The following is a 25885-nucleotide window of genomic DNA, read 5'->3' on the forward strand; positions in this document are numbered from 1 at the left end:
TGCCGGGCACTTCTAAGATTCACACTTTTCAGTTTACAAAGCTGCATCAGTGTTTCAAAAGGCCATGCCAGAAAGTGGAAGAAAAGCGGTAGCTCTCCCCTACTGGCTGCAAGATAAGAAGTTCCTAAGGCTAGAACCCACAGTGACGTGGGGTGAGAGGTGGTGGATTTACACTGTGTAAATAAACTGTATAGGTCTCTGGGTGACTTTTGGAACAGAGCAGAGGCAGGACCAATGGGTAGTGTCAGCCTCCCACTCTCAGAGCCCCCCAATGCCAGCCCCCCTCCGCTTAGAGCCCTACCACCATCAGACCCCCACTGTTAGCCTCCTGTTTCCAGATCCCCACTGCACCCAACCCTCCCACAACCTCCCCCAGTCCCAGCCCTCACTCCCCAATATTAGCCCCACCCTCAGAGCCCCTCCAGTGCCAGCCCTGCCCCCAGAACCCTACAGCACTAGCCCTGCCTCTGGAGCCCCCAGTGCCTGCCCCCCCCTTCCACCTACTTCTGTGCTGCCTCCCAGCTGCCAGCTGAGCACTGCTGCCCGAGCTGTGGCTGCTCTAAAACTGCCATGCCAAGCTCCACGTGGCCCTCATGCTGCACAGCAAACCACTGTTCTGCACCCAGAAGACCTCACCCCTGGCCCTGCCAGGCCTCCTAACAGCCCAACCCCCGACACATGCACAGGATCGGCAGTGTCTGCGATGCAAGTGATAGGGGCAGGAGCACGTTTGTGGTGGCTCGAGAGTTCCTCCCCAGGCCGTTAACAGTTGGGGCCTAGAGGTGCAGGGTCACTCAGCCCATGTGCATCTCAGGCTCGCGACACCCACCCGGCAGCCGAGCAGTACTAGCCCCCCTGACACTCACTGGTTTGAGTCAGGGAGACCAGCTCCTCCACACAACTCTGAGCAGTTCTTCCACCTGCGGCTCCCCGGGACGTTGGGAAGCAGCCAGACACATGATGCAGGCCAGAGCTGTCAGGGGAGACCCCGCAGGGGAAGCTGGGCCCTGCTGGAGGAGGGGCAGAAATCGCAGACACCCAGTAACCTGATCCTCCTCAGTAATACCAATAAAGGCTAGGACCCTCATGGCTGAGAAGGCTCCACTCCCTGGTCCCGAATACACTGCCTGCCACTGAAAGGACACAGGGCAGCCGCCCACCATGAAGCCCAGTGGCTGGGCTGCGTGGCTGCTGCGGGAACTGGAACCAGGGCCAGGGTGAGGCTCCCTCAGCAGAGACAGCCTCACCGTGGCCCAGCTCCAGCCATGGCACACGGGGCCGCCCACAGCACCACTCACTGTCGGAGGGTGGGAGGAAAATTTTTAGTGCGCGTAGGTGCGTACCTTATTGGGAACAGAGCTTCCCAGGGAGCTGGGCTCATAGCAGCTGGGGGTGTGGCCTGGCAGAGTGCCGCAGCTGGGCAGGGAGGGGTTGGGAACTGCTGGGATAAAGTACTGTATGGGATATGATTTCTAAAGTGTCTGTTGCACATTAATTGGCCAATGTCAACTCTGCTGGTGAGCTTTAATGTAATGCTGCTTGAAATAGAACTATGTGAAAGCGCACTAGCAGATCTCTATGGGACACAAGCAGGATCTGTACGGACCAATTAATTCACAACACATTAGCACGCTTTAGAAATCATTGAGTGCTTTAGCCTTCTGTATTGACGAGCCTTTGTTAGTTATTGCAGGAAGATACTGCTGCCCACCAGTACTTTTTGGTAACTGAGTTCTCTTGGCAGTGACCAGTGTCAATAAAAGATCATTAAAAAATGTTCCATAGGAATGTTGCACCTGAAACCTGAATTTTAGTAACTAGGGGGGGAAAGGAAAGCAAAAATAATTAACTTTGTTATGTCTTTTGTAGACATAATAATTTCCCTGGTTTGGAAAACATACAGTGCCAACAATTCCAGTCTCCAAGCCGCTGGAATCACTTCTTAATCCCCGAAGCCAAATCTGGAATACAACATAGCTGGTATCACGCCAGTTCCTGCTTATTAATAGTTTCTTAACTCTGTCTGTGTCTGCAGTCTTCTGTGGAAGTTTTGAATCCTGTGGCTCCTCAGCCCCTCGCTTTATATCTTTTATATGCAAATAAAAGTTTATCTGATTGGCTGCTGGATAATCCTCTTTAGTTCTTGCTGTGCTTTTCAGAATCCTGCGCTACAATTCAGTTATGTTTAAATTATACAAAATGCTGTACAGGTAGCGCAAAAGAGGACCCAAAGCCTAATTTTATGTTATTTACCCATATAAAATTAATATAACTAGACCTTATTTCTCACTATCAAGTTGGGCAATTGCCCTGTATATTGTGGAAAAGACAGGAACATGGCTAGATACAGCAGCAAAAGCATAAATCAAGTTTGAATAAACACACAGAACCATGACTCTGACCTTATGTCAAGTTGTACTGTTTCTGCCATTAATATCATTGTGGACTTGTCATGCCACTGCAGAACAGGATTTACAGAGGTCTTTTCTAGCTGTGTTAGAAAACAATAAAGTGATACAACAGGGGAGGGCAACATTTTTGGCCTGAAAGCCACATATCTATATGGAAATTGTACAGTGGATCATGAATGTTCATGAAATTAGAGGGTTGGGCTGTAGGAGGGGATTCTGGCTCTGGGGAGGGGCCAGAGGTGAGAAGTTCAGTGCACAGAAGAGGATTCTAGGCTGGAGCAAGGGGATGTGGGTGAGGGTTCTGGCTGGATGTGTGAGCTCTGGGATGGGCTGAGGATAAGGAGTTTGGAGTGCAGGAGGATGCTCCTGGTTCTGATGGATGGGTTCAGAAGGGAGGAGGGGGGGGGGTCAGGGCTGGGGCAGGGGGTTGAGGTACAGAGTGGGGGACTCAGGATGGTGGACTCCAGGTGGCGCACACCTCAAACAGCACCTGGAAGCAGCTGCATGCTCCCCTCTGGTTCCTCTGTGGAAGTGCAGCTAGGCAGTTCTGCCCCACACTGCCCCATCTGCAGGCACTACCTCTGCAGCTCCTATTGGTTGCTGTTCCTGGCCAATGGGAGCTGCAGAGGCAGCACTTAGTTGGGGAACAGTGTGCAGAGACCTTTGGCTGCCCCTACATGTAGGAGTCAAAGAGGGGACATGCTTCTGGGAGCCACTCAGAATTATGGCATGCACATAGCTGGGCAAACCCCCACACTGCTGCCACCTACACCACATCCACCTGCACTGAAATCCTCCTTGGCTGCAGCAAGCTCCCAGCCCTGATCTCCCATGGGACCTCGGGTACTGGATTAAAAGGTCTGACAGGCCAGAAGCAGCCAATGGGTTATAATTTGTGCACCCCTCCAATAAAACATGTTTCTGCGTTTTACAAAAAATGGCCCAGGCACCAGAGCGAGAGCTTTAGAGAAGTCCTCGTTAGCTTCACAAATAGAAGCAGGCTTGAAAGGCTTTACAAAAACCCCAAAACCAAAACAAAACCCTCAAACCACTGGAGGGAAAAGCTCTTCCTTCTGATTTTTCTTTTCCAAACGAACTTGGTGTTTTTAGGAAGGAAGGTCTTGTGATTAAGTGACTCAGGGGAGAGAGGGACAGTCCCTGGCTCTGCCACAGATTGCCAGCGTTCCCCTGAATGAACCAGCACATAGCACTGGATTATCACTCACAGCCCAGCCTAAGCGAGGCGTGACACGTACCTGTGGAGCTCCAGGAGCAAGGAATGCGTTATCCTGTGTGAACCTGTAGGACACAATCTGAGACGCCTAACTTGTTCAGAGTGATGTCTTCTTACTGTCCCGGCATTCCCTACTCCTGAAGAGAGGACACAGCTAAAGCCAGGTCGACTGCACACTGCTGCCACCTACACCACATCCACCTGCACTGAAAAGGGAGTAGCAACTTGGTAGTAGCTACCTCCCTTCACCCCATGTAGGCTCCAGTGATGTGGGTTGGCCATGCAGGGCAGTGAGGGGCTGGTGACTGATCCCTGAATCTCTTTATGCCTCAGTTGTCTCACTTCTGCCCATTTCTGTCCCTACCCCTGCAATCTTCTATCCTTAGTCTCTCTCTCCCCAGCTCTGGAAGTCTCTGCTCACCCATGCTACTCATGCTGTCTCTCCTCCTCCCCCTCCTGCGCTACCACCTTCCTGAATGCCTCTGCTCACGTCCCACCCAGAGACACCTCTCTCCATCATGGCCTTCTTGGTCTCTGACTCACCCCATTTGAAAGACTCCTTCCTCCCCCTTCCACTGTTCGCCAGCCTTCTCGTCCTTTGAGACACTACCTGCCGAAGCTGTAGCGTTAAGCCCCATGGAGGTTAATGGAGGATCTCACGCTGCTGTGGGAGGAAACCTGGTGCTGAGTCTGGTAGCTGCTTTCCATGGGCCTCTTTGAAGTGAGACACTCCTAGCTGGGGAAGGTGGAGTTGATGGGGCTGAAGAGAATCAGTCACCTGCTCCGAAGCAGAGCCACATGGCATGCTCTGTATTGTGGGATTCTGAGAAGGGTGTTCAGAAGTACCTGCTCAGTGCAGACAGGCTGCCGTAGCCATCTGGGCTGTGATGAAAAGAGAAAAGGCCAAAGCAGACAGATGATGAGTACAACTGAGGAGTCGGAACATCCCAATTCTCTGGTGACCAGCCTAGCCTGTTCCCATTTCAGTGAAAAATGCATTTAGTTGTCTCGGGCTGCAGGGATGAAAGGCTGCTGAGGCAGAGGGCTGGACCCCAGCCACAGGATCAGCTTGACTTAACAATCACTGCTTTCCTTTGCCACATGCTGCCCTGCTGTTGTGCACACAATAGTGGTCCAAGTCAGAAAGGAAAAGGGGAGGAAGGTTTAAGCACAGTTGTGCAAAATGGCTAGAATTAATTTCCATGTCAGGAGACTGTGTAGACTAGTGGCAGTGATAGCTTCCCCCCTTCCTTACTCTCCCCCTCCCCCGCCTCACTCCATGCAAAGGGAGAAAGATGTAGCATTTCTGCATTGCAGTTATTCAGGATGTTCTACAGATTTGCTTTTATTCTTTCTATTCATCCAGTGGCAGATGTAAAGCTATTGGGCTAGTAGACTGGGGAGGGAAAGTGGATGAAAAAGCTGACTACAGTTCCACCAAGCCAGGCCTTGTCACTGAGAGTCAAACTGACGGCAAAAGACGGTGCCAATGAGAAAAAAGTATGATTCCCACCTCATTCTGGGCACGATCTTGTTGGGAGGCATGCACTGAAGGACAAGAACTAAGGGCATCATGATGGATGTCCATTTCCAATTAAAAATGTAGCAAGCATTTTAAAGTCCCATGAACATGTGACTATATTACAGTTGGATGAATGTTGTCAAGTTTTATCTACCCAGATAATGAGTTTTAACTGAGTTTTCTCTTCCTCTTTGGCTATGTCTAGACTGCAGGCTTCTTTCAGAATAAGCTTTTCCAGTAGAGATCTTCCGGAAAAATTTATTTTGAAAGAGAGTGTCCACACAGTAAAAGCTCAACGAAATAGTGATGTGCTATTTCAAAAGATAGCATCCACACTGGACTCTATCTTGCATGTAAGGCCACTTGGAACCAGTTCAGGCTGGGCATTAGGTCAGCAGTTGCTTCCGGGTGCTGTTGCCTAAGGCTAGCTGAGACGCATGCTTAAAGGGACACCCCTGGACAGCCATTTCTCAGTTTCTGCTGTGTGCTTGCCTACCTCTCTGAGGGACAGCAAAGCATTTGCAGTGCATGCTCTGGTTGCCCAATTTTTGGATGCCACAGCATACTCCTTGCCATGGAGCGGGAGCTGCCTCTAGGCATGCGATGGCTCCACACTAACGTCTTGCAGTTTCTGCAGCAGTTTCTGCAGGCTGCCTTCATGGTTCTGCAGGAGCTCGACTCTGAGCTCATCCGTGAGACCCTCTGCCTGGATGTGGGAGTAAGGCTTTTGCAACCACACCCCACTGTGGAGAGACGGTTTTGGAGGCTGGACACCAGTTCCGACTGGTGGGACCAGCTGGTCATGGAGCGGTGGGACAACCAGCAGCGGCTGCAAAACTTCAGAATGTGGAAGGCCACCTTATGAAGCTGTGTGTCTGGCTCACCCCTGCCCTCCATTGACAGGACACCTAGATGCAACCCGCCATTCCCTGGGAGAAGCAGGTTGCAATCGCCGTCTGGAAGCTTACCACCTCAGGGTACGTCTACACTACAAAGTTAGTTCGAACTAACGGATGTTAGTTCGAACTAACTTTAATAGGCACTACACTAGTGCTCCGCTAGTTCGAATTTAATTCGAACTAGCGGAGCGCTTAGTTCGAACTAGGTAAACCTCATTTTACGAGGATTAAGCCTAGTTCGAACTAGCTAGTTCGAATTAAGGGCTGTGTAGACCCTTAATTCGAACTAGTGGGAGGCTAAGGCTTCCCAGGTTTCCCTGGTGGCCACTCTGGTCAACACCAGGGAAACTCTATGCCCCCTTCCCGGCCCCGGACCCCTTAAAGGGGCACGGGCTGGCTACGGTGCCCGTGCCAGGTGCAAGCCTGCCAACACCCAGCCAGCAGACCCTGCACCTGGCACGGATCGAGCCACCCACCCGATGCCCCCCAGCCCTCCCCCTCTTCCTGGGACCAGGCTGGCGACTCCCGGGAGCTTGCCCGGGACCGCAAGAGGCAGGCACCCGCCTGGACTAGTGCGGACATCGTGGACCTTGTCCACGATCTCCGCACTAGGCACAGGTAAGTGGCCGGCTTGGGCAGGAGAGCTGCCAGCCTGGCCACCCAGGAGCAGATGTGCATGAAAATCAAGGGGGTCCACTGAGACCCCCGACCCTGAGCCCTGAGCTTACAATGGCCGTCCTGGGTCAGACCAAAGGTCCATCTAGCCCAGTAGCCTGTCTGCCGACAGCGGCCAACCCTAGGGACCCTGGAGGGGATGGACCGGAGACAGTGACCAAGCCATTTGTCTCGTGCCATCCCTCTCCAGCCTTCCACAAACTTTGGGCAGGGACACCACTCCTACCCCCTGGCTAATACCACTCCATGGACCCAACCTCCATGACTTGATCTGACTTCCCTTTAAATTCTGTTCTAGTTCTAGCCTTCACAGCCTCCTGCAGCAAGGAGTTCCACAGGTTGACTCTTTGCTTTGTGAAGAACAACTTTCTGTTACTAGTTTGAAGCCTGCTACCCATTCCTTTCCTTTGGTGTCCTCTAGTCCTTCTTTATGGGAACTAATGAAGAACTTTTCTGTATGCACCCTCTCCACCCAACTCCTGCTTTTAGAGACCTCTATCCTGTCCCCCCTCCGTCTCCTCTTTTCTAAGCTGAGAAGTCCCTGTCTCTTTAGCCTCTCTTCATATGGGACCTGTTCCCAACCCCTGATCATGTTAGTTGCCCTCCCCTCTCCCAGCCTTTCTCTTCCCCTCTCCCACCTCCTTTTCCCAGTCTCCCCCAGTTTTGTTCAATAAAGACAGATTACATTTTTGAACACAATTGTCCTTTATTTTGTACATCAAGAAAAGGGGCTAGGGAAGGGTAAGTGGAAGGAGGTGAGGGAGGAATGGGGCACGAGCCCCCGATGGGGAGGACTGGTCTGGCTCTGTGGGCTTCTGGGGGTGGAAGCTCTCCTGCAGCCCCCCAATTGCCCCCTCTCTCCAGATGGCAGCCTGCGGCAAGTGCAGCCGGGCTGATGGCCGAGTGGTGTGATGTGCCCAGTGTGGGCACTCCGGGCACTCCAAGCCAGGACTGGTTTTCAAGCGGGGCACCCCTGAGAACTGTCTGTCCGGGGTGGGGGTCGGGTCCCTTTAAGCGCAGCCCTCGGCTAGCCTGAGACAGAAGCTCCACGCTCTAAGTCCTCCTCTGATGCCCTGCCGGCACTGCTTCCGGCCATCCTTAAGCCCTGTTCAGGATCCATTTAATGTGGACATGCTAGTTCGAATTAGCAAAACGCTAATTCGAACTAGTTTTTAGTTCTAGACGCGTTAGTTCGAATTAGCTTAGTTCGAATTAACTAATTCGAACGAAGTTAGTTCGAATTAGCGCTGTAGTGTAGACATACCCTCAGATAGTTACCAGTTGGTGGGCAACTAGTTTGGCATGGGGAAGTTGACCATAGGGTCTTTCCTCATGGAGGTAAGGCACTCTCAGGCTGCAGCCCCTGGCGGGGAGGAGGGGAATACTGGAAAGGAGGACCCTAGGGAAAGGAGGGTGGACTGTGTGCATGCCTGTGTGCGCCCTTGTCCCCAGCCTCCTTCCAGCGGTGGCTTGTGGTGGGAGGGCGTCCCTCCCCAGAGGTCAGACATGTGTGTGGCTTCCCCAGAGCCTGTGAGCAGGAGCCTGGGGGTGCTCTGTGGCTGCCTTCTGGGGCAGCATGGCACGGACTGGCGATGTCCAGGCTGAGAAGGCCAAGTGACAATGGCACCCCAGCCCTTCAGTGCCCACCTCCCCCGTCGTGTGTGAAAAACTAAGGGTACGTCTAGACTACATGCCTCTGTCACCAGAAGCATGTAGATGAGGCTACCAGACATAGGAAAATGAAGCGGTGATTTAAATAATCGCCGCTTCATTTAAATTTACATGGCTGCTGCGCTGAGCCGACAAACAGCTGATCAGCTGTTTGTCAGCTCAGCGCGATAGTCTGGACGCGCGGGTGTCGACATCAAAGGCATTTGTCGACCACCCAGGTAAACCTCATCCCAGGAGGCATACCTGGGTGGTCGACAAATACTTTTGATGTTGACACCCGCGCGTCCAGACTATCGCGCTGAGCCGACAAACAGCTGATCAGCTGTTTGTCGGCTCAGCGCGGCAGCCATGTAAATTTAAATGAAGCGGCGATTATTTAAATCGCCGCTTCATTTTACTATGTCTGGTAGCCTCATCTACATGCCTCTGGCGACAGAGGCATGTAGTCTAGACGTACCCTAAGAGCACTCACCTGATGATCCCTCCCCAGCCTCAGAGGATGCCTGGGAGACATCCAAACCCTGGGATACTGGCTCCAGGGTGAGGATGCCAGTGCTGGCTGTCTCCTCCTCCTCCTCCTCCAGCTCGTCATCTTCCTCCTCCTCCTCCTGGCCTGGGAGCCCTGGGCGGGCAACGATGGATGCCTCCAGCTCCGAGTCGATGACTAGGGGTGGGGAAGGGGCTGCACCACCCCCCAGATGTGGTGCAGCTCACTGAAGGAAGGGCAGGTGTGGAGTCCTATCCTGGAGTGAGAGCTGCGCTTCCTTCCCCTGGCATCACTTGCCGGAGCTCTTTCACCTTGCTCCTGACTTGCTTGAGGCTCCTGGAGTGGTGGCCCCTCGTGGCCAGGGCCTCGGCCAGCCGGCCGTATATGTCAGTATTCCTGCATCTGGAGCAGAGATTCTTCTGGGTCTCCTCTTCACCCCAGTCATCCAGGAAGGCCAGGATTTCCGCCCCAGACCAGGACAGTGCCTGCCTTTTTGTGCCCCTGGCTGTGTCCTGGGAGCCCTGGTCATGCTCCCTGTGAGGGCCAGTGGGCTCTCAGGGGGTTGAGGCTGGGCCATGGCTCAGGAACAGTGTGGCAGTGGCAGCCACGTGGTGAGGTGCAGCTCCCAGGGCTGGCTTCCTGCCACAAGCCTTGACCCACGTGCCTGTGGCTTTAAGAGCTGGCAGGAGACAGGAACTTACTGCAGTGAGGAGTAACGGTAGTCCGAATTAGGAGCTTTAATTCGAACCACCTAGCCCGTGCCGCATGTAGCCGTGGGCAGGTAGTTCGAACTACAGAGCATTTAAAAATGGCAGTGCCCGGGAACATGCAAATAAAGCCCAGGATATTTAAATCCCAGGCTTCATTTGCAAGTTCGAATGACAACATCAGCCATCCTAGTTCAAACTAGGGTGACAGTGTAGACATACCCAAAGAGATTTACTGCCACCGGAAAAACCCCTTCGTTCTTTCGACTTTTTGTTGAAAGAACGCAACTGCAGTGTGAATGCAAGTATTGATTTTCTGGAATAATGGCTGTTATTCCAAAAAAAACGCTGCAGTGTAGACGTACCCTTAATCCAAATGTATTAATACTGGTAGGAAAAAAAATGACGTGGATAGAAACCAGCAGAGTATGACAACCCTGCATATGGGCAACAGTAAACAAAATGTCTCATGGGCCACACATAGAACCCCCATGGGCTGCATGCAGCCATTGAGCTGTAGATTGCTCACTAGTGATCTAAAGAATTATGAAGTGCCCCAAAACACAGTGTTTAGCACCAAATCAATTGCTAGTAGTACAGGAAGCTGTTACAGTGCACTGGACAGTGATCATTTTGTGATTTAAGTTCTTGCTGACAAAGAAACTTTTATCAGCATTGTAGCCTCTGGGGCAGGAAGTGTCTTCTTGTTATGTGTTTATAAAGTATTGGCACACAAACAGAGAGGTTAGACAAAAACATAAAATACTCCTGCCGAAAGGTTGTACTATAACCCTGTTTTATTTCTTACAATTCAGAATGACACACAAGAACCCAAAACAGTGAGGATGGGAAAGCAGGGTGCTCCCTAAAACAGAAAGGCACAATTCACCTATTCTTACTTTAGGCTGGCTAGTTGCAGACTGACTGCTTCAAAGCTCCCTACACTGAAAGCAGAACCAGGAAAAAAAACCCTCCAGTGATATAAAGTGACAGATTACAATTTCAATACAATCACCACAATGGACTCCTGGTCCATAAATTACAATAGTCTGTTACTGGGAAGTTTGGGTGTAAACATGACTTGTATCTGTATGGGACAGAATGCACTGATGAGACAAACATGGATAGACAGTGCGGCAGGTGCATAAGCACAAGAACAATTCCGATACGATGGTGTATAGCCATAAACTGAACAGTCTTCCATGGCTAAGGTGATTGTCCCTCTAGCTGGTTACAGGATCCCAGGTCACATTTGCAGTATGAACAGGTTCTCTGTTCTCTGTTTTTCTTGCATTTTGCTCTGACAGAAAACAAATGCAGCTCTTCTGAACTGCAGCTGATTCCCATGGTGAGCAGTGGAAACTTTGCCACTCCCCTGGAAAGCAGGCCTCCATGACAACAGAGAGCAGTGCATAAAGCCCAGAACAGGTCAATGGTCGCTCCCATTTTGGACTGACACCAACCAGTGCAATGTTCTGTTTCAACTTAATCCCATTTTTGGAGGTTCTATTTTGAATGGAGTTATTTTAAAGTCATACAAAAGAGACACTGACTCTAAAGCAGTGGTTATCAAAGTGTGGGTCCAAGGACCACTAGTGGTCCACAACCATCTTGCAGGTGGGCCGCGAGCTCAGGGCTCTATCCCCCTTTGCAGCAAGAAGCCTGCGCTGGCTCTCCACCCTTGCCCTCCCCTACCCATAAGGTTGGAACGCCAACACTGGGTTTCTGCTATGCAGGGGAGGGGCAAGCCTCGTGGGCCAGATCCAGCTTGTGGGGGAAGGAAGCAGCTCCACATGCTGCTGCTCCCCTCCCCTCAGCTGGGGGGAAGGGTAGTGTAGGAAACCACTTACCTGGAGGTTTTCCCGGCTGCTCCCATTGGCTAGAATCAGGGCCAATGGGAGTAGTGGGGGACGGTGCCTAGGAGCAGCAGGAGGCTTGGAGCCAAGTAAGTGAGCCCCCATCCCCCTCCTGCTGAGACCCTGCACTCTTATCCTGCTCCTGTACCCTACCTCCCACCTAGACCCCCCCCACTCTCAACTCATTTCTGCACCCAAACTTCCATCCATACCCTATGCCCCCACCCCCTCCTGCACCCATTTTGTCATCATGGGTGGTTGGCTGGTGGTCTGCAGAAAGGTCTGCATCAAGTGGGGTGAGCCATGGGCCAAAAAAATTGAGAACCACTGCTCTAAAATAACTACAAAAAACACAGTCTTTTTCTCTGGGATATTTCTTCACCGCCTTCAGTTGAACTTGTTTGCGAGCCTAATGATCTGGCTACATCAGCAATAGTTGTAAAGCTTTCTTAGCTTACAACGAATGCATTCTTTGCCCTGTTTGTCAGAGTAAGGGAGCAATTATTACTGAGATCTGAGATGTGATTGCACGTTATGCGGAGGAGGGCGGCGGGGGGGGTTGGAGAAATAATGTAATAATGAAATTCATTGTCATGGATAAATCTGTAGGCACATGTAGATGTTTTTCCCTTTCTCTGACCTACTTGGTCCTCACATGTCTGGCTCTGCTGAGAGGGCTGTTTATCCTGAGTGGAGGTAATGCAGGGGTCATGAACAGATCACACTCTCTTCATGCCACAAACGCAGTGGAGTTTATGCATCTCTATTTAAAAATAACCCTTTTGATTTCTTTCTCCTTCAGTGTCTGTGGAATAGTCACGAAGGCTACAAGCCAATATCCTCCTACAGAGTGATCTGTACATTTCTGCAACAGAACTAGGAGAATTTTCATGGAGCAGCTCATATTTGCATAGATAAGATGTGGGGGAGGAGGGGAACAGAAGAGGTGTTTGACCCGCGATCCCAGATCAGAACCTAGAACAATCAATCTGAGCTAAGTACCCAGCTCTCTAAAGTGCTGCTCATTGCCGTATCTAGCCATCCAGAGCCCTTCACTTGCCATGCATCAAATTTTGACTGGTGCAATGCAAGCTTTTTGTACATTTTAAATATTGGTTTTCCTGTTCTTATGTTCTAAATCTTTTCACTTCTACCATTTACTGTTTCCAAATGTTAGATACCTCTTTGGTCTCAGTACCTATCCTGGTCTGCTGCAGATTCCCAATTTTGGCAACTTCTTACTTCCTTTCAACTTCCTTTATATTTTTGTTTAATAATCACAGTCATTTTGACTCATATCTTCAAAAGGATTTTAGACTCCTCACTTCCACTGAAATTAACAAAAGTCATGAGTCTAAGTACTTTTGAAGAACTGAACCTTTCCTACTAACTTTGGGGCAAAGACTCCCTGAGCCTAGAGAGGACGAGATAGAAAATTCCTTTATGCATTCTCTGCATGTAGTTTCCTATAGCACTGACTCTATAATTCTGTAATCTCTCTGACTCTTTCAGAATGCATGGTCAGAGCCCATAGACCAAGCTGATTTTTTTCTAAAACTCCTGAGTGCCTCGTATCTATTAAAGTTTTGATAAAAGCCAGCCCAGTGGCTCACTGATACATCACTGGGGGAAATCCTGGAGGGAGGGTTCTCTTGGGATCCCTTCCTTCGTGACAAATCCTGAAACTTGCTTAGTGGTTCTTTCCATACCCATTGGGCCAGGCTTATCAAGGTTTCATGAACCTGAGCTGAGCTATGCCATCCAAAACCAGGCAAAGCACACTAGTTTGATCTGTTTCTCTTTGAGTTTTGAGATACAAGGACCCAAACCAAATTCAATGGCGGTCCAGAGAAATTAACCAAAATCAGAGTAAAACTTAAAAAACAACAAATAGTCTAGCAGCACCTTAGAGACTAACAAAACATGTAGATGGTATCATGAGCTTTCGTGGGCACAGCCCACTTCTTCAGATGATGAATCAAGGTGTTCCCCAGCCTAGTCGAAGGGCCTTGCAATGACAGAGACCACCAGGTCATCATGCTATGAAATGGCATTCAATGCTAGAGCCTATTCCACAAAAGACAGGGTAGAATATATACTTCTCCTACATTCTACTTGTTATTCGAGCCAGGAGTTCTTCTTCTGAGCGTATGGAAGCTTTGGACACACCAGAATCAGAAACATGATGGCACACAAAGCCTGGTCAGGTGACGAAGTTCCTGTGTGCCACAGGGCATAGTTCTGCAGTGGGTTACTACACCCAGAGCTCAGGGTTGGAGACAGAGTGATGGCTAGGCTGGTGGATCCAGCAGTCCTTTCCGTCCCCTGGGCAGAGAAGGAGCTTAGCAATTAGCCACCAGTATGTGTAGCTTGTGGGATAGAAGGATTCCCCACTGCCGTTGAGATTCTCAGGCCCCTGAGACCATCAGGCGTGCTTTGAGGTACAGAATTCAGCTCTCCGTTGAAAGAGGAAAATTAGTTACTTACTGACTGTACAAATATAGAGATAGCTCAAAATGCTAGGAAGAAATGAACAATCAGGAGACAAAAACCAAAGAGCTAGAGCTGAGATTCAGATGGGACTTTTTTTTTTTTTTTTTTTTTTTGGTGTGGTGGGGGTAGCCAGTGGGTGGAGCAGCAGAAAGAAACAAACAAGGATTCAAGATGAGTTCATCCTTTCTCAAATCCGACCTCACTAAGACACATCTGTGTTTCCAAGGCTATGCAGAGCTGAAACTGCCTCCGTCAGCGCTTGTCGTTGTAGGCTTTGTTCCTGGCTATTTGTGTAGTTCCTTTTCCCCCCCAGTCAGACTCTCTGCTGCACAGGGTTCAGCTCAGCCAAAGCGTTATCCAGAAAGCTGCACCCAACACTTCCTAATCTCATAAACAAGCAAGAGATGACTTAATACCCTGGAGCAGAAAGAGTTTTGCAATAACAGCACAGAGGAGGCAAGCTAAAAACAACATAATTTGTTTCAATACCTATGCAGAGGCAGCAGATAATTGACAACAGAATGGCATTTTCTAATCCAGTGAAATTGCATTTTATTGCAAACTGGCACACACCAGTAATTATTGTATTTGTATAGTAGTTCCAGCCTGCGCTTGACAGTGAGTTGATAAAATTGCTGAGGTGTAACTGAAGGGTTTGATTGCAGTGCATCTAGGCTACTCAGTATTAGCATTATCTGTGATGTCAGCGCTTTTAAAGGCTGGAAATGCAGCTGTCACATGCATGGTGCTCTGACTCCCTTTTGATCCAAGGTACTACAGTCCAGAGGTTACCCCAAAAGAGTCATACTGAGGCTAGCACTGTTCACCAAATTGTGAGGCCACTCTCGAAATGACAGTGTTGCCAGCTCTCATGATTTTATCTGCCGTTTCTTAAAGCCCCAGTTGTCTGAGTCATATGAATACATGAGAGTCTCATCTTAAAAAACAAGTTTTTAGTCCACATGGTTGCTGAGAAAAGCTGGAAAATGTGACTCCAGCATATCCCAGAAGTTCACAAACCAGAAGGCAAATCAATCCCCCTCTTTTTTTTTTTTTTTTTTTATTTCATGATCCCATCTAAGGATTTTTTTAACATTTGGGGTTGACATAATTTTTGTCTGCAATAATATTAATGCATTTTCAAGGGTTATCCATGAGACACTTTGAAGAAAATAGCACCAGCTCAAAGGATTTTGCTGCCTTAGATGAACTTCCTGCTGATATGTTGCAGCCTGGATTGTTGGGTTTTAGGAGAACTGGAAGGCCCATCTGACTCCCAAGAATTCTTTGATAGACAGGTTTTACATGTGGTGGGCTGAGTAGTATGCAACTTAAACTCTTGGGATTTTGAATTTTAAAAATCTAAAATTATGAATGAGATTATTTATTATTTCTAGTGCTGTAGGATATACTGCCCACAGAACAAGTAGCTGCTTGAGACCACAAAAAAAGGCTCGTGACTCTGATTGAATAATTCGTAGTGTATTATTTATTTATTTATTAAATTTCACATCCAATTTTTAGTTATCAACACAGCATGAGAGTCTCAAATAAGCCAGTTGTTTGAAAGTATTCCTGTATTTTTTTCAAAGTTTCCCCTCCATAAGTGCAATTAACAATTACAGAAAGCTCAGACGAAGCCTCTGCACTGTCCAACTTAAGTACTCAAAATCAGCGGAGCCAACATCCTCCACAGGCCTCTGGGTAACATGTTATTTTGAAATATCATAGTTCACATCTACACAGCAAGCAGTTATTTTGACATAATGTTGAAATAATGTCGAGCGGGAGGACTTCTTACTCCGACTCCCTTAATACTCATTTTACAAGGAGTATGGGAAGTCGGAGGAAAAGTGCGCTAACTCGGACTTCCTGCTGTGTAGACAGTGCCAAAAGCCAAACTAAGCTATTTAGATTTAATCTATGCAATTAACATAGCTCAAGTTGGTTGGTTATTTCAGCTTTAGCCCTGCAATGCAGACGTGCCCTAACTGATCATTGTATGTGGGGTTTGGAAGGAATTTTCTCTGGGTCAGATTGACAGAGACCCTGGGGGGACACCTTCTTCTTCAGCATGGAGCAAGGTCACTTGAAGGTTTAAATTAGTCTAAATGGTGGTTTCTCTGTAACTCAAAATCTTTACATAAGGATTTGAGGACTTCCGTAACTCAGTCAGAGGTTAGGGGGATCTATTACTGGAGTGGAGGGTGAGTTTCTGTGACCAGCAATGTGTAGAAGGTCAGACTAGACGCTCGTGCTGGTCTTTTTTGGCCTTAATGTCTATCAGTCTGTGAATCTATGTAAAAGAGTACGTGTAACATGCTCCCAGCAACTCTTCTAAATAAGTAGGAAACAGCATTCTGAGCTAGCTGAAGTTCCAGTGTGGCCTTTAAGGACAGCCCTAAGTGGCGTGATATTCCAATTTCAGTCTTGAGCTGAAAAAGTCACAAGTGACAGTGATGAAGAAAGACCACAATCCTCTTGGCAAGTTCAAATGGAGAAGGTGCAATATTAGGACATTCACAAGCAACCCTGCATCCCAGGTGCAAATTATAATAGCTATTAGATGCAAACATGGTGAGAACCCAGAGTAAAGTCAATAATTTGTTAGCATTTATATGTCCAATGGTGACATACGGTGCTAATGGAGATACATCATTAAGTGAAGAAGGGATAGTCTGTCTTACGGCTGAAGGTTTTCTATAAGCCCTAGTGGACAAGTGAGTTCTAATCAGGGACTGGATGGTGATAGGTAGAAAACAGAGATGCTTATTCCTAACAACCCAAGAAATTAGTTTCAATAGTATCAAAGCCAGAAGAGAGAAGATAAAGATAACGTGAGAGAGACAAGAGGAAAAGTATATATAGAACTCCGATTTTTTTTTATTAAAAGGAAAAGATTAATTGATAATGCTGGTTAGGATTGAAGGGCTCAGGCAAGAAGGAAATATGGGAAAGGCCAACTATGTGGAAGGGAATCAGACATATTTTTCCTGAGATAGTGATAGCTATCAAACAGCTTGCCAAGATGCACTGTTGTTACTGCTATGAAGGGCCTCTATGAAGGGAAGTGTGAGGGAGAAAACCATTATTGAGCCACTGCTGCCAGTGATCTCAGATACAGGCAGTCCCCGGGTTACGTACAAGATAGTGACTGTAGGTTTGTTCTTAAGTTGAATCTGTATGTAAGTTGGAACTGGCGTCCAGATTCAGCCGCTGCTGAAACTGACCAGCGGCTGACTACAGGGAGCCCGAGGCAGAGTTGCCACTGGAATCAGCCACTGATCAGTTTCAACAGCGGCTGAATCTGGACGCCAGTTCCGACTTACATACAGATTCAACTTAAGAACCCCAGGCGTCCCCAAGTCAGCTACTGCTGAAACTGATCAGCAGCTGATTCCAGGAAGCCCGGGGCAGAGCAACTCTGCCTCGGGCTTCCTGTAGTCAGCCGCTGGTCAGTTTCAGCAGCGGCTGACTTGGGGACGCCTGGGGCAGAGCAGCTAGGGTGCTGCTGGGTTGGTCCAGTAGCGCCGAGAGCGGCACTGCGGGACCAACCGGCAGTGCCCCAGCTGCTCTACCACAGGCGTCCTGAGAAAAGCCTGGTCTGCTGGGGGGGGCTCACTAGTTGCGCCCACCCCCCCAGCAGACCAGGGAGTCGCAGGCGGCGGGACCGAGACGTGCCGTGGTCCCGCCGCCCTGGTCCTTCGCATCTCCCTGGTCTGCTGGGGCCCCCCCAGCAGACCAGGGAGACGCGGGGCAAAGCCGCGGAGGACCAGGCGGGGGGACCGCCCACATGCATTGCGGTCCCACCGCCCGGGTCTTCCGCGGCTTTGCTCCGCGTCTCCCTGGTGTGCTGGGGGGGGGCCCAACCTTAGCCAGGCAAAACTCCCACTAGAAGTCAAGTGAAGTGCATTGATTTGAAGTCAATGGAGTCACTCTAGCCTGACATCAGCACAACTGAAATTGCCTTGTCTACAGCTTTAAAGTGTCCTCTGCTCTCCTTCTTTTAGAATACAGGCAGTCCCCGAGTTACGCGGATCCGACTTATGTCAGATCCGCAGTTACGAACGGGGCTTTTCTCGCCCCGGAGGAAGGCGGGACACCCAGATGCGCTGCGGTTTCAATAGTATCAAAGCCAGAAGAGAGAAGATAAAGATAACGTGAGCAATTCTGCCTCGGGCTTCCTGTAGTCAGCCGCTGGTCAGTTTCAGCAGCGGCTGAATCTGGACGCCAGTTCCAACTTACATACAGATTCAACTTAAGAACAAACCTACAGTCACTATCTTGTACGTAACCCGGGGACTGCCTGTATCTGAGATCACTGGCAGCAGTGGCTCAATAATGGTTTTCTCCCTCACACTTCCCTTCATAGAGGCCCTTCATAGCAGTAACAACAGTGCATCTTGGCAAGCTGTTTGATAGCTATCACTATCTCAGGAAAAATATGTCTGATTCCCTTCCACATAGTTGGCCTTTCCCATATTTCCTTCTTGCCTGAGCCCTTCAATCCTAACCAGCATTATCAATTAATCTTTTCCTTTTAATAAAAAAAAATCGGAGTTCTATATATACTTTTCCTCTTGTCTCTCTCACGTTATCTTTATCTTCTCTCTTCTGGCTTTGATACAATTGAAACCGCGGCGCATCTGGGCGTCCCGCCGCTCCCGTCCTCCGGGGCGAGAAAAGCCCCGTTCATAACTGCGGATCCGACATAATTCGGATCCGCGTAACTCGGGGACTGCCTGTACTCTAAAAGAAAGAGAGCAGAGGACACTTTAAAACTGTAGACAAGGCAATTTCAGTTGTGCTGATGTCAGGCTAGAGTGACTCCATTGACTTCAAATCAATGCACTTCACTTGACTTCTAGTGGGAGTTTTGCCTGGCTAAGGATGGCAGGATTTAACTCATTAATGATCCCTATGAGGGGATTTACCAGCCAGTTTGTTTGAATATATCTGGTGATGGTGGACAAGAGCTGATTTTCTGCTCCTGATAATAAGGTGTTGCAGGACACTGAGTCTGGAGAGTAGAGGCTCTTATTTCATCGACATTTGGAAAACTTGTCACCAATTTGTGTGCTATTTGTGATTATAGCAGCTGAGTTTGGCTGCAGTTTCATGTGAGAAACCCAGTACTCTCCAGTCTGCTGGACTGGGAGGGAAAGAGAAGAGGAACAGACTGCATGGTGGTTTACATAGCTGTTAATGGCTTAAGTTATGGAAAGAAAAGGATTCTTTTTTACAGATTTTTGGGTGTTGTAGATATCTGAAGACTGATCTATATTTTAAAAAAATATATCCTATTTACTAATTAATACATGGTAAATTGTTAAAACTGGAAGAACTTTGCCTTAGAAACTGTTTATTTGTTTGGCCTTTCAATGAGAGTTGGATTCTACAAACTTTGAAGCCATGTGTTAGGGTATGTCTAAACTACATGCCTCCTTTGACGGAGGCATGTAGATTAGCCAGATCGGCAGAGGGAAATGAAGCCGCGATTAAAATAATCGCGGCTTCATTTAAATTTAAATGGCTGTCCCGCTCTGCCGATCAGCTGTTTGTCGGCAGATCGGGGCAGTCTGGACGCGCCGCGCCAACAAAGAAGCCTTTCTTGATCGGCACAGGTAAACCTGGTTTCACGAGGCATACCTGTGCCGATCAAGAAAGGCTTCTTTGTCGGCGCGTCGCGTCCAGACTGCCCAGATCTGCCGACAAACAGCTGATCGGCAGAGCAGGGCAGCCATTTAAATTTAAATGAAGCTGCGATTATTTTAATCGCGGCTTCATTTCCCTCTGCCGATCTGGCTAATCTACATGCCTCCGTCGACGGAGGCATGTAGTTTAGACACACCCTTAAAGTGCTGTTCTGGAGCTTCTACTCTTTGGGTCAGTGACACATATAACGTGAAAGTTTCAAACAACGATAACTTTTACCTGTGTTTACAGGTCTCTGTTTCACTTGCATAGTGATCCTAAATTTGCATTTAAAATGCCCATCACCAACCACCTGATGTTTTACTTCCCTTCCTGTTTTCACATTTGTGGCTTTATTTGCTTTCTATGTTGCTTTATTACTTATTTTTACTGATCTATGTTTATGCACTATTAATCAAATTAAGAGTTGACATCCCAGAAAAACTGTGTAAGCCTGAGTGCATGCCTTTTTCTCTCCTTTCCAGTTTAAGTAAATATTGTATTAATATTTGCAAGGAGAGAAAAACTGTTTCCAGTTCATTCATAAATTGCATTAGCATCTTAAAGCGAAGATATGTGGATAATACACATTTTAATGTGTTTACTAGCTTGAGTTGTTATAAAGGGTGGTAAAATACATGTAGTGCCAGGGTAATGTTAATTTTCTTTTTATTTGATATTAAGGAACAATGATTATGATATTTATTTGTTAATTATCCTTTGTTTTTAAAGTTTTTGTTTTCCATACCTATGAGCTGTTTAAAATATATATTTATATCTTGTTTGTACTGATGGTACACAGAAGAAAATTCAACCCACCCAAGGACAGAACATGTTAGAGGGAATACTGCTTATTACTACAGAGTTTGCATTTCACAGTTACTACAGTGTTTGCATTTCACAATTGTGTTTCAGAAACCCTAGACTACTGCTAAACACTGTTTCTAGAGGAAATGTAAGGCCAACATCAGCCAATGTATGGCCAGCATTTACTGTTTTTTCGTAAACGATGCTGAATGAACTTGACACACAATGTTGCCAAGTTATCAGCTCTGCAGCGTAATACATTGCTCTGTGGATTTTACAGTTGTAGCGACGGCAACATCACTGTAGTTTTCTCCTTATCAGCCGATTAACTATCAGGTGAATCCTAAATATAACTGTAGTATTCAACAAAATGGCTGTTATTTTAGAATGAAGTGTCATGAATTTCTCACACAGTGCGCCATTTTAAAGAGTGAAAATTAAAGTGGGTGATATTAGGTGTATACGTGATAGGGCATTTCTCCTTTATATATTTCTATGTACTCTAATTTAAGGAAGTGGGTCTGGCCCACGAAAGCTCATCATCTAATAAACCATCTTGTTAGTCTTTAAAGTGCTACATTGTCCTGCATTTTGCTTCAACTACCCCAGACTAACACGGCTACATTTCTATCACTATTCTAATTTAAGGGCATTGTAGCCTGCTCATTTTTGACACCTCATTAATATGTATAAGCAATCATTAATATGTATGATTTGTTATGAATATGTAGTAGCTGTTAGGAATGTTAATATAGAAGTTTCTAGGAGTGTTGCACACGGCACGCAAGTAGCTGCAGGTGTCACACTGTGCTGCTGCACATGGCACGCTGATCCAGGCTGTTACAGCTCATCTATTGAAGCACCCAATCAGGGACCCTTGTTTTCCTGTACAGGGTCCAATGATTTTAAGGTTAAAGATCATGAATATTTATGAGAAGGGTGCTTTGAAGGCCTGGCTTACAGTTGTCTGTGTTAGTTCGCGCCTTTTCCACCTTGCTTGTGTTTGTGTCACCCTGTCAGTCTCCGTTAGTTAGTGAGGGTTAGCTAGCTTCTCGTCATCGAGTGTGTCCGTTAGGATTAGTGCGTTGGTTCACCGCACCAGCGGCCGGGTACTTGTCCGTGACGGGAGCGTCATGTTAGCTAGGTAGGTTTTGTGTCCAGTATAGGGAACAGGTACAGCTCGTCGATCACTGGCTCCTGCTGAAGAACAGAAGCCACCAGACGACCAGCACCAGGCAAGTCTCCACCAGTGATTCCTGCGCCTAGGAGCGGAAGGCCCCAGACGAGGCTCATCACCACCTGCCTGCACCACACCCATCTCCGAGGGATCGCCTCTCCGTTCCTCGCTGAGGGCTTAGAAGGAGCCTAAGGCTAGAGGTCGAGAGCACCGCAGAGGGTCACCGCTGCGAGGGATCTCCTCCTTGTCTTTCCCCAGAGGCTTTAAATTAGCCAAAGGTTTGAGAGACAGGAGCTTCTCACCCACTGTCAACTACTGGACTGTGTAATTATTGTATTTTGTGTAACCTTGTGTTTGTGGCGTACTTTTCTATCTTCTTTCCTTCTTGGGGTTGGGATAAAAAGTGTTTACCTGCTTTTCCTTGTTGTGCCTTTAAAACTTTTACAATATATGGTTTGGCCCCTTTAAAGTGAGCAACGTTTTTATTTACTGCGGCATTCAGCAAACACCTATGATAGATGAGGTTTGGTGGTATCTGCAACTTCCACTGAGGTTTAATTAATACTAATCAGATGCAAATTTAGGCCTTAGTTATCCTCAGTGCAACAGCCTACAATTATGAGAGTGCCTAGGACCTATGGAGAACTTAATCCGTCCCTGAGGGCAGGATTTTGGAATCCCTACATGCCCTTATTTTGGTACAGGTTAGGAGTCTGGGCATGATCAGTGGCTCTGCTATCTATTGTCTTGTGATGGATGGGGCTGAAAGAGCAGCAGGGCCTACCACAGTCCTGGCATAATCCCCTGCACCACGACAGGCTGCTTGGGATGCAAGACAGGACTTAGACCATAATGATTCCTTGGCAAAGCTCATGAACTCTTTGTGAAGTTGACAAACCTGCAGTCAGGGGTCAAAGGAGTGCAGCAGGCTGTTGCTTATGTATCAGCACCTTCCTTCATATGCAGCCATAAGCCTGAGGAGGCCAAGAGCTAAACATTCAGTGATGCAGATCGCCTCTTGCTTCTGACAGTCCTTAGACTAAATTTAGTTATGCTGTCAGATAAAAACCATCAAAGGGAGGAGCTAGGAAACTGTCTTGCTTGCTTACTGTAAGAGGCTATTTTACTCTGCCCACAAAATGCAATTTATGTTTGTAGTGTAACACCAGAGAGCACCGTACAAGAGCCAAGCAGTGGTAAGTGCAGAAGAAGGCAGGCTGGTGTAGAGGTGAGATGTAGAGAGAGGAAGGGGCTCAAGCAGATGGCTGGGGTAGCATCAGAGAAAGAACATCTTATTCTGCAGAATGTGGTGGGAAAGGTCAGAACTGGAGGAGTGGAGTGAGTGGGTAGGAGAAGATTGGAACTGGAGACAAAAGCAGATGATTTATTCTGCCAGAAAATCTTGGGGGGCGGGGAAGATGCATCATGATTAAGGGCTGATCTGGCTCCTATGGCGGTCAAGGGGGATTTTGCTGATGATTTCAGCAGAAGCAGAATCATGCCCAAAATTTGGAAAGAAAAATGCATTAGCCCTGTGGAAACTCCCTTGAAATGACTGGGTCAATCCTGCCCCCTGTGCTGAGCGCAAACAAATGCTCTGGTGGAGGGGGTCCTATGATGACTGGAGTGCAGGAACAGAGCCCTTCTTCTGCAGTTGATCCACGACTGCTACCACATCCTCAGGGCTAGAGAAGCATCCACACTCCTGCATCTGACCCATATTATAGAAGGATTTGGCCAATGGATCTGCATAGTCATGGCTGCATCATGTGACATTCTATGTAGCTGTGCATGCCACGTATGGGGCTCCCACATCCTATCTCCCTTGCACAGCAGTATGGCCTCTGCATTGAGCGAGCACAGTCAGGATTTAGTCCAATGGCCAAGCTTCTGTAATGTGTTATGTAACTCAGGCATTTTAAGGTGACATTTGTTAGTCTGCAGTTTGTCCCATACTAGATCTTTGTTATTATCAATCACATAAAAAGAGAGAAAGCTGAAAAAAATCTATTTGGTCAGTGATATTTTACATTGAACTGATTCTGGACAGCTACTGTAAAACTAAAGCAGATGTAAAAAATGTAGCTGGAGCAAGGGCAAAGGCCATTTGTTTTGTCTGAGTGGAAAAACAAATGGGCACAACTCCATTGCTTTTGAAGTCAATGGGAGTTTTGCAGTTGACATCAATAGGAGAAGCATTTGGACCCGTTTCCTCAAACCTGGGATCAGTTTTCAATAGGCAGTGATTATGCTCAATACTCTTGGGTTTCTTGCAGAGGGCTTTTTAAAGCCGGTCCAATGCTCTATGAATCCCACCACCGGAGAGAGCCCAAAGCAGGCAATAAATCAACACCTCCCCAGCCAGCCTGCCTTCAGCCCTCACATAGGCCAGCCCATCTATTTGTGGGGGTGTGCCAGCTGGCTAGCTCTGGGTCTCCTACATAAGCTGGCAGAACCCAAGAGGTGAATCAGACCCCTAGAGCATTCACTGCAAGGGTAAACAATTCTAGAGCTGGCGGAGATTACATCAAACAGGGAAAATTAATGGAAAAGAAACTGAAGGAGAAAAATCTGCTGGCTTTGACTCTATTTAAACCTTATGTAAGTAGAATCAGCTGGAATGTGCCCCTTACAATTAACTGGAAGTGGGGAGAGACCGTGGATGTGTCTATGTAAATACAGTTCACTCCTGCATTGCTTAGATTTGCTAGATACTCAAGTGATAAAGTGGTGTTTTGCTCATTGTAATCAATTCGGTTGTTTTGGCGGGGATCACAAATTGTGTTAATACTGAATGGAGGAATTGTGAAATATGATCACCAATGCTTGCAATTATTGAGTGGAATACAGAAAAGACAGACTGTGTTTAACCCATTTCAGAGGAAGGAAACACTGTGAGGGCATGTCTAGACTATCCTTGGCTTCTGAAAGAAGATATGCAAATTAGGCGTGAATTTGCATATCTTCTTCCGATCCCTTTTTCGGAAGAGGTTTTTTTGGGAAAAAAAAAGCAGTTTAGATGGGGGTTTTCACGCAACTCCCCCCCTTTTTTTGAAAGAGGTTTTCACGCAACCCTTATTCCTCAAAAAATTAGGTTTACAGGGTTCTTTTGAAAAAGGGGGGTTTTGCACGGAAAAACCCTGTCGAGACTGCTTTAAAAAAAAAACCCTTCCAAAAAAGGGATCGAAAGACGATACGCAAATTCATGCCTAATTTGCCTATCTTCTTTTGGAAGTGGAGGGTAGTCTAGTCGTGCCCTGAGTGTAAAGAACCCCAGATGGACAAGGGCTTCACTGCCAGTGAGGTTAAGTGGAGAGGGCAGGACTCTCAATCAGCAGACTACATGCCCTTGAGGCATTTGCTGGAAGACTGGTTCAACCTGTTTCTCCTTGCTGTCTCAAGAGTAGAGCTAAAATAGACTCCATAAGGAGTCTCTTGTTATTTAAATTTGCACCAGTGGATGCTGACATTTCTTGTGGCTGGACAGTGTTTTGGGATAAGAGCTGAAATCACTTGTGGCAGGACTAGGTTTTTGCCCAGTGCCAAATCCACCATGAGTCAGAGGGCAGTAGTGTGACAAGCGGCCAGCAGGGCGGCAGAGAGGTGTGATCAGCAGCCAGCAGGGCAGCAGCCGACAGCAGAAAACAGGCAGATGGTGAGTGACCAACAGATGCCCCTTTACTTCCCCCCACCCAAGATGGGAGGTGAACTCTGCAGATGCACCTCTGAACTCTGGGTCTGCCTTGACCAAGAGCAACAACTTTGAGTGGGGTGAGGAGAAGATTTGGGCATGTGAAGGGGACCTTTACATTGCTGGACATCATAACCTGAGAGGAAAAGGACATTACCCAACCTACTTGGAATGGGAGTTTTACTCACGGTTTATGTTCATGAACCCTTTTGTGGTGTTTTCTCAAATTAATGCCAGGTTACTTCCCTCTCCTTTATTCAATGTTTCTTTTCTAAGCATTGCCCCTCAGAGGCACCCAGAAGTGGTGTGTGAATTTCCCCGGTTATTGGAGGTAAGGATTATTGGTTCTGTGTTGGATGCACGGAGAGGAACCCCTAGATTTTGAACCTAGCCATGGCTGCTGCTGGCCTCACCTGGCAGAAAGGCTGCACTTATTAAAATGTTATAGAAATAGTGACAAACAGCGTGGCATGCAATATAGTTACTGCAAATGATGGAGGCCAGATAGAATCTAGACAGACAGAAACATCTCTGTTGTTGGGATGTGTGAGATTGTTAGGA

The sequence above is a fragment of the Pelodiscus sinensis genome, chromosome 1 (assembly GCF_052426305.1).
Source record: "Pelodiscus sinensis isolate ZL-2025 chromosome 1, ASM5242630v1, whole genome shotgun sequence".
Lineage (NCBI taxonomy): Eukaryota > Metazoa > Chordata > Testudines > Trionychidae > Pelodiscus > Pelodiscus sinensis.